Source organism: Falco cherrug, chromosome 7, assembly GCF_023634085.1.
Source record: "Falco cherrug isolate bFalChe1 chromosome 7, bFalChe1.pri, whole genome shotgun sequence".
In the NCBI taxonomy this organism is placed as follows: Eukaryota; Metazoa; Chordata; class Aves; order Falconiformes; family Falconidae; genus Falco; species Falco cherrug.
Genome location: NC_073703.1, coordinates 8,004,322 through 8,015,001, shown reverse-complemented (window position 1 = coordinate 8,015,001; position 10,680 = coordinate 8,004,322). Strand labels below are relative to the sequence as shown.

Here is a 10,680-nt window from a genome sequence, read left to right as displayed (position 1 = left end):
GGGAGGTGGCTTGCCACCGACGGTTACAGACAACAACAGGAGGTGATTGTACCTGTATTTCAGTGCCCAGTTGTGTGGTATTTATATACACGCACAAAGACTTTTCCAAAAATGAGGAGCATATCTTGCATACATATAATAGCAACTTCTTACAAATTAACTTCAGCAGCTGAGACTGTAATTGTGACCCGACCTTCTGTCGTACACGTCTTCAGGTCAGACCTTGCAGCACCGTGTGCTGTGCACAGCGGTACCGCAGTTTTGGGGAACACGAACGCACACTTCCCTCAGCTCTGCTTCAGGGAGAATGGAAGAGCAGGTGTAAGAGCTGATGGTGGGAAATGAAGCACGGGCAACAGGGGAGTATTTTGACTGCAGTCTTAAACAGGATCGTTCACAGCCAGAAAGATCCCAGGTTTCCTAGGCCAGTCCTATCTGATGTCACATCTAGAACCAGGTTATGTCAGTCACAACATATCAGACCACAGCACGAGGAGAAAGTGCCTATTATTGCTAAACTAATTAGATTAATCAATGCAAGAAAGAGAGGACAAGTGACAAAAAGTTACATTTTCATTTAAATAATTTAAGCCCTGAAGTGCTTTTCTCCTGTGTCTTAATGTGATGTGACCAATGCACTAGCCCTTAACAGATTATAAAGATCCTAAAATGGAAAATACTCTGCTATCCTGAGTGTGAAAGGGGAACAGAAATGGAAAAGCATTAACTGATCTGACAGATTCTCATACACAGTGTCTTGGAGGCAGAGAGAAACATCTGAGAGGGTTTAGTGTCCATACAGACCTACCAAGTTTAGCATGCTGTGTGCAAGGCTGGTACCACTTGCCCCAACAGCGGCATTTCGGTGTCAGCACATCTCTCCCTCACCCTGAGATCCTCGAGCAGGTTGGCCTGATCCACTACCTATCTGCAGTGCAGCAATCAGATCTGCTTAGCACAAGGAAGCAAGATCCGAAAGAAAAGCCGTAACACGAAGGGGCCCTCCCAAGCTGCAGCCAGTCTCTCTCCCATCTCACGGCCCAGAGCAGCTGTGCTGTCATCTGCATGGACGTGAGCTTACACGTGAGGGGCACAACCTGCTCCTCCGACCCCACACAGGAGTCTCGCACATCAGGGGCAAAGAATCTGAGAGGTCTGTTTGCAGGAGGTGTTAAATAGGAAGGTCCCCAGGAAGGGCAGCTTCGCAGGCTTTTCTCATGTGATCCCACCTGCCATCGCTGGGAGAGGACTTTGCACTCATCCAAACAAATTAACAATTCATTTCCAGCCCTGACATGAAGATTAACCCTGCCAATTAATTCCTTAATCTCTTGCTGCCGACAAGGCTCACAGTTGCCATGTGGATGCTAGTCCATTGGGGCCTGAAGCAGGGCCATTCTGTTTAATTAACGCTGCGTTCAGGATATGGTGTAGCTGATATTCAAACATATTCTAACTATACAAACCGGAGCTGTATCTTACACTTCACTGATGCGCCAGACAGCGTTTGATGGATAACTCAAAGAGGGCAGAGATTATCTCAACGCTTATGGCAGCTTTTGCTGCACAAAGGAGATACATTAACCCATACAGAGTCATTTAGCCATTGTAAAGTTGCAGGAAATTCTTCTTGGTCCTTTCCACGATTGATGTGATAGCATTACAAGTTCAACGGGATTTAAAGTGGGTTTTAAGATATTTTAGGAAATAGTCAAACTTGATCAGCTGGTGCTGTGACAACAGCAGCCTCCAGCTGAAACACAGGCACATGCTGCATCGAGAAAGGTGTCCACCCAGGTTTCTGGCAGAGAAGTTTCTCTCTTATTTTGCAGGTTTGCGTGCCTGTGACAGACAAAGAAAAGCAGAGAAGCTGGCAGTGAGAGCAAGCAGCGAGCCTGGAGACTTGAGAAGAGCACAGGGAAATCGTTTTCGGGCAAGGCACTGTGTGTATAAAGTGTTTGGATCCACGAGCACAGGCAAAGTCTCACAGTATGCAGCAGCATTCAGAAAAACAGTGTTTTGCACCTTTCCAGGAAGCAGCGAGAAAACAAAACTCCACGAGACTATGTCAGTCGTCTTCCTCCTGCCTAAAATAACTGCCAAGCTGTTGGGTTTTGGCTCGGTGCTGGAGGGAGAAGGAGCAGCCGCACTGCATGGGGAGGCTGCTTCAGGGAAGAGGTTAGACTCCTATCCTGAATTGCCAGGAGCTGGGAAACGCGTGAAATACAATAAAGAGAGAAAGTGATGCTCAGTCACCTCAAGGGCTCTTTGTAAACCAGCTATAACAAATTGGGTCAATTCTCCTTTGTTTCTATAGGTTTTGCCATATATAATTAAAAAGAGACTGCCCATTAAGGTGCTTTACGAAGTTAACTAATACTCAATCAAATCTATGAATAGTATTAAATTAAAGACTACAAAACCTCTCTGGACATATAAACCAGGAAATTGCAGGTACATAAAGTAAGCAAGCAACAAATTTAGTGACTGTTACAACTAGTCTGGCGGGTGGAACAAGTGGAGGTATCGCAGAACTGTAAGGAGCCTATGGATTGTATAAACACCCAACGTAAATGGTGTTTACAGGGAAGCACCAGGAAGGAGGCGGTATGATATACTGGACAGGACGCTCTGCTCCACGTAGAAGCTAGGCAATGTCTGGTTTGGGCGTTTGGTCGGGGTTTTGTTGTTGTTTTTACGTATTGGGGTTCAATGCTCATTTATACACTGAACTGCTTTAGCCCAGGAAGGGTCAAGGTCACCCTGTTGCAACAGCCAGCCAGGCAGAGTGAAAAATAAAGCCTGGGTTTCCCTGCAGACCTCTGCCCACCAGCTCCTGACAAGGCGAGAGAGACACCTGCCGTCTGTGAGTTATGAAAGGGGAAACAGCATCTGATGCAAAAATTGCATCGACCTGATTGGAACAACCAGTCCACCAGCTGGTACAGGTACAGGTACCCATTTCCAAGGTCACACTAGAGAGTTTTTGTCTTCTTTAGTAGATCCTTTTTTTAAGATGTGCAGTAAAACCAAGAAAGGGTTGAGGACTGGAAGAGTCTGAAGAACAGATCACTATTTACAGAGTGGAGGCATCTTCCAAGACACTCTGCCGTGTTGCTGGAGAATCAAGTCTTCATGTCCCCAGGGTTTGTTTCCGCAGGATTTGTCAGAAGGACAAAAAGCTCGCATGATCTGTCGCATGGGCTGTTGCTCATGACGTGGTATTTTGTGCAGGACTCAAGCTGTCCTTGTTGATTCTTGGCAGTGTTTCCATCATTAAGCCGCTTGGTACCGACTCTCACTAGGATTTGGGGCTAGTGGTGTGTATGGCAGAGGGGTAATTTGCTGCGCTCTACAGGATTATTTGGCAATTCCTTGTTTTCTAAAGTTGTCACACTCTTCTAGGCACTTCTACTATAAATAGCTCTTGGGTGGGTGCCAGGTATGTGGTTTCTTCCAGGCAGAAGCCCAAACCAAGCAGTGAAACACTGTACTATCAAACATGGCACACAGTGGTGTGCACTGGTGTGTGGACACAGGGAGAGGGAGGTAAGCTGTTGGTTGTGCACTGCGGGAGTCGGTAGGAAAGCCCAGGCAGTGCTAACAGCACCATCCTGCTCTCTGGTACTCAATTTATGCTTAAAATTATTTAGCAAATGCAACTTTTTCAAAGCCACACCGAACACTGGCGGAGCTCGGAGTCCTGCTCGAACCGCATACGCACAGTCTGCCCCTGCGCTCAGCTGAGCCGCTGTGTCACCTGCAGACACATCAGGACACATCGCAGGCTGAATCCCCCCAGCCCCTCTGCACCCCCCACCTTGCACCAACCTAACACAGAGCAGCTCCATGAGAACTCAGCCTCCCACTTATGCTCAGATCATCTTTAACCAGCAACCGAAGCAATCATTTGCATCTCCTGTCATTAAGCCGTCTGTTTGATCACAGCCAAGCAGCCCTTATGGGGATCTGGCACAGACTCACAATCCAAGCGTGTTGGGAAAATGACTTCAAGGCTATTTAGAGAGGATTCCCATGCCTACAACAGTTCACAGTTCAAGGGGATCCCCATCTCTGCCTGCAACACACACTGTTAAACACATGCTGCCAGAAAATTTTGCTTTGGGAGGGAGGAAGCAGAAGAGAATGGCCTGACAAGAAGTTCAACAACATCAGCCTTGGCCTGGGATGTTTTAATTTAATGAAGGATGGTAACGCAGGATGGAGCAGGCTCAGTTCTTCACTGTCCCCTCCTTCTCTCCCCCATGCACTCTCCATCCATCTCCAGCAGTGCCACTTTTCCCAAGCGTAAGCGTTACCCCCAGGCCTGAGCCGGCAGCGACCCCTGCCACCAAACTGCACCTCCACTGCTCCCTCCCTTACAGAGGGCTGCGCGCCAGCCGCTGTTATCTTGGCTACCTCGCAGCTCCGGTCCCCGAGCAAAGACTGGCTATTCTATTGCCAGCCCTCAATCGCTCACTCCTTCCCTTCCCCCTCACACCTGAACTGCATTGATCTTAAAATCCCTGCACAGAGCAGGGGGTGGCAAAGGAGCCGGAGGAAGGTCGGGAACAAGGCTCCCTGTCCTCGCAACACAGCTCTCCTCGCCAGCTCAACTCACTTGAGCCAACGGTTGAACGAAACCAACAAGGCTGTGTCCCAGTCTCTGCTACGCTAAGTGAGAAGCAATCTTGCCATTGCTGGCACGCGTTCCTGGCTCTCTAGCAGACAGAGCTGGCGGGAAGCGTTGCGGGATGCCAGGAGATGCCCCTTCTTGCATTGCCCACCCCTGCACCAGCAGCAGGACAACCCTTCTGCCTGGGGTCTGGCACCAGGACGCACAGCTCGCACACTGCGGCGACTGCTCCTGTGCCAACACGTGTTTGAATAATGGTATTGCCAAGCTGAAGCCTGCAGAGACGTTTGCTTTTTGCTCCCATGCACCTCTGGAATGTCTTCTTTTAATTGATCTCACATTTGGGGATTTTCCTAAAATACTTAATGGTTTCATGGCCTTGCTTCCAAGGAGGACTTTTGTTCTCTTTTAAACAGACTTCAGTGCACAGTAATGTCACTTGCTTTCTTGAAGATCTTGGGCTTTCTGGGCTCTAGAAATCCAGATGCTGGCTTTCCTGCTGTCATCCCTTGGCATCCTTTCCTTACTTTCATCTCTTGGCAATGAAATGAAACCAATTTGCGAGAAAATCTACTGCAGACGTTGTCTTCAGCTGAGTGGAAACTCCCAGTTCCTTTTGCTGTCGCTGGCTCAGGAACATTTGTGGTTTCTGGCACATCCCTAACAGGTATGAAACTTGTACAACTGCTGAATCATGGGCTGTGCAGGGACTGACGCAACACACCACGCAGGCAACTTTCAGAGGTGGCCTTTGGCTGAGAATTCACTGGGAGGAGGGAGAGGTGAACACTGAACACCTCCATGGGTATGCAGGCGTGGAGGTACGGGCCACTGGCCAGCAGCAGCCGGGAAGAGGTGGCCCTAACCAGAAAGGGGTGTGTGGCTCATGCGGCTCAGCCCACGGAGGATCGGGCAGAGCTCCTGGGGAGGACGGCTCGTTTGTAATGCTGCTCTTTCCCCGTGTGATGGCTGCAAAGGGGGTAAATGGCATCACACCTGTCTGACAGCCAACAGCAAAGGCAACGCCACTCCTACATACCCAAATACAGACGTGTAACGTCCCATTCTGTCACCCTACGCATCCCCGGTCTCACTTCTAGCAAACTATTAAGGAATATAATTAGAAACGCTCTCTACGATTCTCTAATAGCTGAAAGGACCCACTCCGTGGAAAGCATCTGAAATCAACAGCTGGAAATCCAAGCTGCTTCTCTCTGTGTGTCTTTTAAAGCAGAAGGGAAAAAAATGCTCCAGACAGACCCTGCCATCGCTAGGCAGTGAGAGAACACACTGGGCAGCTCCTCTTCGGAGGCACATGCAAAGATACCTCTACTGAATGAGCAAGGCTGCTGTCTTTTGAAAGGATGGAGGTGTAACACAAAACGATCAGCACCATAAGAACTTCCTGGCCACGGTGATCTGTTGGTAATGGACCGCAAGTATGTGGTGGAGTTTGCATTAGTATAAACAAGCAGCCTAGTAAATTTATGCTGCATTAGTCATGATAATAGCAGTCACGGCCTATTGTAACATAACCAGAATTCATTAGGTGCTTCCCTGTCATCCATATGAGTAATAGTAATAATAACAACAATTAATACTTCAAACACGAACAAGTTCGTCCTGCTCTTTTAAAAGCAAAAATATTGCTGCCCTTATTTTAAGGATGGGAACCTGAGATAAGCTAGGAGGGTGACCTAATCATTGTTATTCTTTGGAGTACAGGATCACTTACAGTGTTTTGGCGCCTGATTCATTTAGGTAATTATTTTTGCGATCCACCCATAAGTAGAACAACAGAGACAAAGATTTGGAAATGGAGAACAGACATAAGACCATGTTGCTTTGTAGGATATTGGATACTCTTCTCATTACCTCTGACTGGTGGCAACAAATGCAGGAGTTTTGGGAAAGAAAGGCAGAATATGATGAGTGACTGCATCCTGCTTAGGTCTTGGCTCCAGACCTAGGGAGTGCCACAAGATTCATGCACATTTTCACTCTACCCTAGAGCTCTTGGTGTCAGGGACAGACGCAAAACAGGAGCAAAGATTTTAACACATCTCTGGAATCCAGTCTCTTGGGTCCAGAACCAGCCCTGGTGTCACTGGCTGGATACAATGTGATCTGGAAAGGCGAGAGGGTCACACACCTCGGTTCCCACAACCAGCATGAGGAAACATGTCCCACCAGGCAGAGTCAAGGCAGTCGTTACCAATCACTCCGTACTTCTAGTAAGCCTGTCCTGGAAAACTCTCCAGAAAACTGCTTACCGATCAGTCTTTACTACATCCTGCTTTTTGTGCTGAATCCACCTAATCCACAAGTCTCCTACCACTTTTAGTTATGTCACAGTTATTTCAGATAGTAGAAACTTCCACTTTTAGCTTCAGACACCCAAGCTCAACTTTCTAAGAATAAAGCCTTTATACCAAATACTCCAGACACTCCATAAGCACTACAGTAATCATCATAATACATATCCATCAGTCCTAGAGTCAGTCTACAATCTGTATATATAAGCGTGATTTTCCTGGGGGGTGCAGATGTCAGCGGACTCCTAAATCCCTCTCCTGCTCTGCAGCACCAGAGTGGGACAGGGGACAGGTCAGGAGCTGCACTAGTTCCTGGGTAGTGAAGGAACCATTTCACCCTGTGCCTACGTCAGTCACATTTCAGTAACGCTGGAGGCTGCCAAGCTTGAGAAAACCACAGTGAAGGAGGTACTCGGAAAGCTCTTGACTCAAACCAACTTATCCCTGACTCTGCTGGAAAGGCAATTGACTCTCACCGCGCCCAGACCTAAGTCAAGATCCCGCCAGGGCGACAGAACGCCGTTCATAGGGATATTCCTCACATGGGCAGTTTCCTCCTCGTGCTAAGCTCAATCATCCTCAAAGGTCACAGCAGAGACCTTTGATGCTGGTGTGTGACAGTAGGAGACAGGCAACAGTTCATGGGAAGATCCACCCTCTCCCAGTCCGCAAATTTTCCCATTCATGCCTATGCCCTTACTTCAGCCTCAGGCTTGGCAGCAGGCAGAGCCGCTTGGCTATCTAAACAGGTGCCACAGGCAGCAGAATGACTGACTTTGGCACATGCTGCTCCAAGATTTGTGCAATCATATCCAGGAGTTTTCAAAGCTTTTGGATTTTGCAAAAGAGTTTGCAAAGCCGCAAAAGGTCTCTGAGACCACAGCCCCTGAAAAGTCAGCTCAGCCGTGTCTCTGTTTCTTGCTTGCTGACAAAAATCTAAAACATCACCACTGCCAGCCACATACGTGCTGAACTGTGGAAGAAGCGGGCTGTTTTCCTCACCTTCCTGCCCTGTTAACTGAACTGGCTGATGTTGAGGGGGATCATGTACTTCCTTTGCAGGTTGGGGCCGGTGGACAGAGTGAGGGAGGACGGTGGATTTTCAGATTTGGTTTGGACATGCAGTCCAGCAATGCCAAGTAAAGAAATCTCGTTGGGTCTGAGCAATGAACATGCCTGACAGAGAGCCATGAGAGGGGAAACCCCAAAGGGAATTAGAAGCACATCCAAACTCCACCAGACTCAAGTAGCTCTTTTCCAGAATCCAACAAGTCCAATCGCTGGTCCCAGAGGTATTCCTGCCCTGACCCTCACTCCATTACATTGTCAGTGTGGCGATTTGCCCCACCGTGCTTTACCTGAGCCAGCTGCTCTGGAGCAAAGGCAGGTGGTACAGACTACGTCTGACTGCAGCACCCTTCCAAGCTTGGGAGCCCACAAGTCTGGCATATCCCCAGTGCTCTACCCACCTCACCTAATTCCCAGGAAGAATCTTCTGATGAAATGGTGGATGCAGCTTCTTGCCACCACATTCAGGTCCCTTAATTCAGGAAAAGACCACTGTATCTCCCTTGTTTCTGTTTTCTCTCTTTCCAGACTACAATCCATCAGTAAGGGTTCGGACAGCAGGGAGAAGTCTGGCATTTCATACAAGAGAGTGTAAAAGAGAGTGTAACGATCTTCCATCCCCAAACCCATGCCAATCCCCACCTTGACACCCTGTTCACCTTGTTCAGCTATGTCTGGTGACTGACTTGGCTGTAACTTCCATCAGCCATGTTAAAACCAATGCTTCTGGAGGGATTTCTATTTCAAGTTGCACTCAGAAACAGTCCATTATTTGCAGAACTGGTGATAAAGGGGTCGAGTGAACCCTGCCAGCATCCAGATGACAAAGTATTAATATAATACATAAACAGTTATCGTTGCATGGCACCACACACCCTGTCACAGCCTGCAGAGGCCCCTTTTCTCCTCAGCAGCTCTTGCCAACAGCAGACGGCTTTGCTTAGCTCCTGCACTGGGTCTGCCCCAGCGGGAGGCAGTTAATTGTCTCTGCTCCACACACCCATGGCCTGGGTGGCCTTGCTTTGGAGACCAGCTGAATCGAGCTGTGGTTTTGCCACGTAAGGAATATAAAAGAGCAGCCCTGTGCAGCAGGGGACTCTGATGGATCAGATTGAAATAGCAAACTAATGCTGGTCTATCCAGGCCACTAAGAATCAGAAATCAGATTAGGGAGAAGTCACTTACTGCACTGTCCTCCAAGCCAGCATTACTCAGGGGATATAATGGAAGTGGAAGGACTATTAGAAGTGAAATGACCAAACGATGCTAAAACACAGGGTGAAGCCTCCACAAAGGTATACTGTGCAAAGGGTACATGGTTGGGTAAGGACTGAGAGCAGCAACCTTTAATTACCTACAAACATGACACCTCCGTTGCTCACTTCAACTCCAGGAACAGGTAAGGGTGCGATACTGTGCTACATAAAGCTTCAGATATCTATTTTAAATAGTCCAGAACCCAAATCCGCAATCCTTGCAATTCTGCATGTCAAGATCACTCTCCTGCAGGTTCAGCTCACAGCTGATGTGACCCTGCTCCCAACCCTGCCAGCCAGGAGACTCCTCATGAGGGCCACCCATGGCTCCCCATTCAAAACAGAAATCAGCTCCCTGCAGAAGGGCTTTTGCTGTGCCCTTTTATCAAACAATAAGAAAATTCACATGTTCACTTTTTGTGTGTTGGTCTGCCCCAGGTGACAGCACTGGGGCACACAGGGAGCCGGGATATTAGAGGGTCTGGCTCAGCAGCCCACCGGCCTGGTGGGCACCAGTCTCAGATTGGAAAGCATCAGGATAAACAGACTGAGTCCCAGTCAAAGACAACAGGTGCTCACTGTATATAGATAGCTGAACTCCAGAAAAATCCAAAAAACAAGTGAACCGCCAAAGCTCTCCCCACTTTACTATCAGCTCTATTTTGTCTTAGAGTACAGGAGACCACAAAGCTAATGACCGGAGGGAATAAAACAGAGTTCTTGATCAAAATCCAATCCTATTATTTCCCAGCTTGTAGAACAGAGACAAAACAACATTTAAGTGTCTGTCATTTACTACTGACCTTTGAACAGAAATTTTCTGACAGCCCTTGTTTGTGTTTCCGTTGGCAATGGGCTGTTTCACAGATTGCCGGCTGTGTGCTGCAAACGTGGTGAAGCATATGTGAGCCCACAGAGGTTTCAGTTTTTGCAGTCATCTGAATCCTAAATTTAAATATCATTTAACTCGCTGCCGTGTTAATGCTTTGAGAGTCACACAGGCCAACTGAGAAGACATAAATACTTCACAGGCTGAAGTGGTCATTGCTTTGTGCAAAGCAAAGCAGTCCAGTCCTTTTTGGTCCCGTGGAACTTCAGAGTATGAAACCAGCAAGATTAATCCCCCCAGTGAAAGATTAGAGAGTCAGTGATGCTTTCTACAAGTGCCAAACACACCTCTGAAAAACAAGAAAAGTGCCCCAAGTAATTAAAACTGAATATTATCATTATTAATTGCAGTCAGCTGAAATCACGAGGACCTGAGAGAGTGTAACGACCAGCAAGTCTTCCGGATTTGACAGGGTTCAACACTAAGCATTTTCTAACTGGTTGAAAATACTGAGATGAAATTTTCGAAAAGATTTGAAGCTTAGAAATAATACTGCTTGGTGAAAAAGTTGTTTGG

General features: G+C 47.7%; 1 long non-coding RNA gene across 1 annotated transcript in view; it reads right to left on the bottom strand.

Annotated features, from left to right (window-relative positions):
- LOC129736487 (uncharacterized) overlaps positions 1-10,680 on the bottom strand; it is an 83,596-nt gene that overhangs the window by 2,827 nt on the left and 70,089 nt on the right. The window lies entirely within an intron of this gene.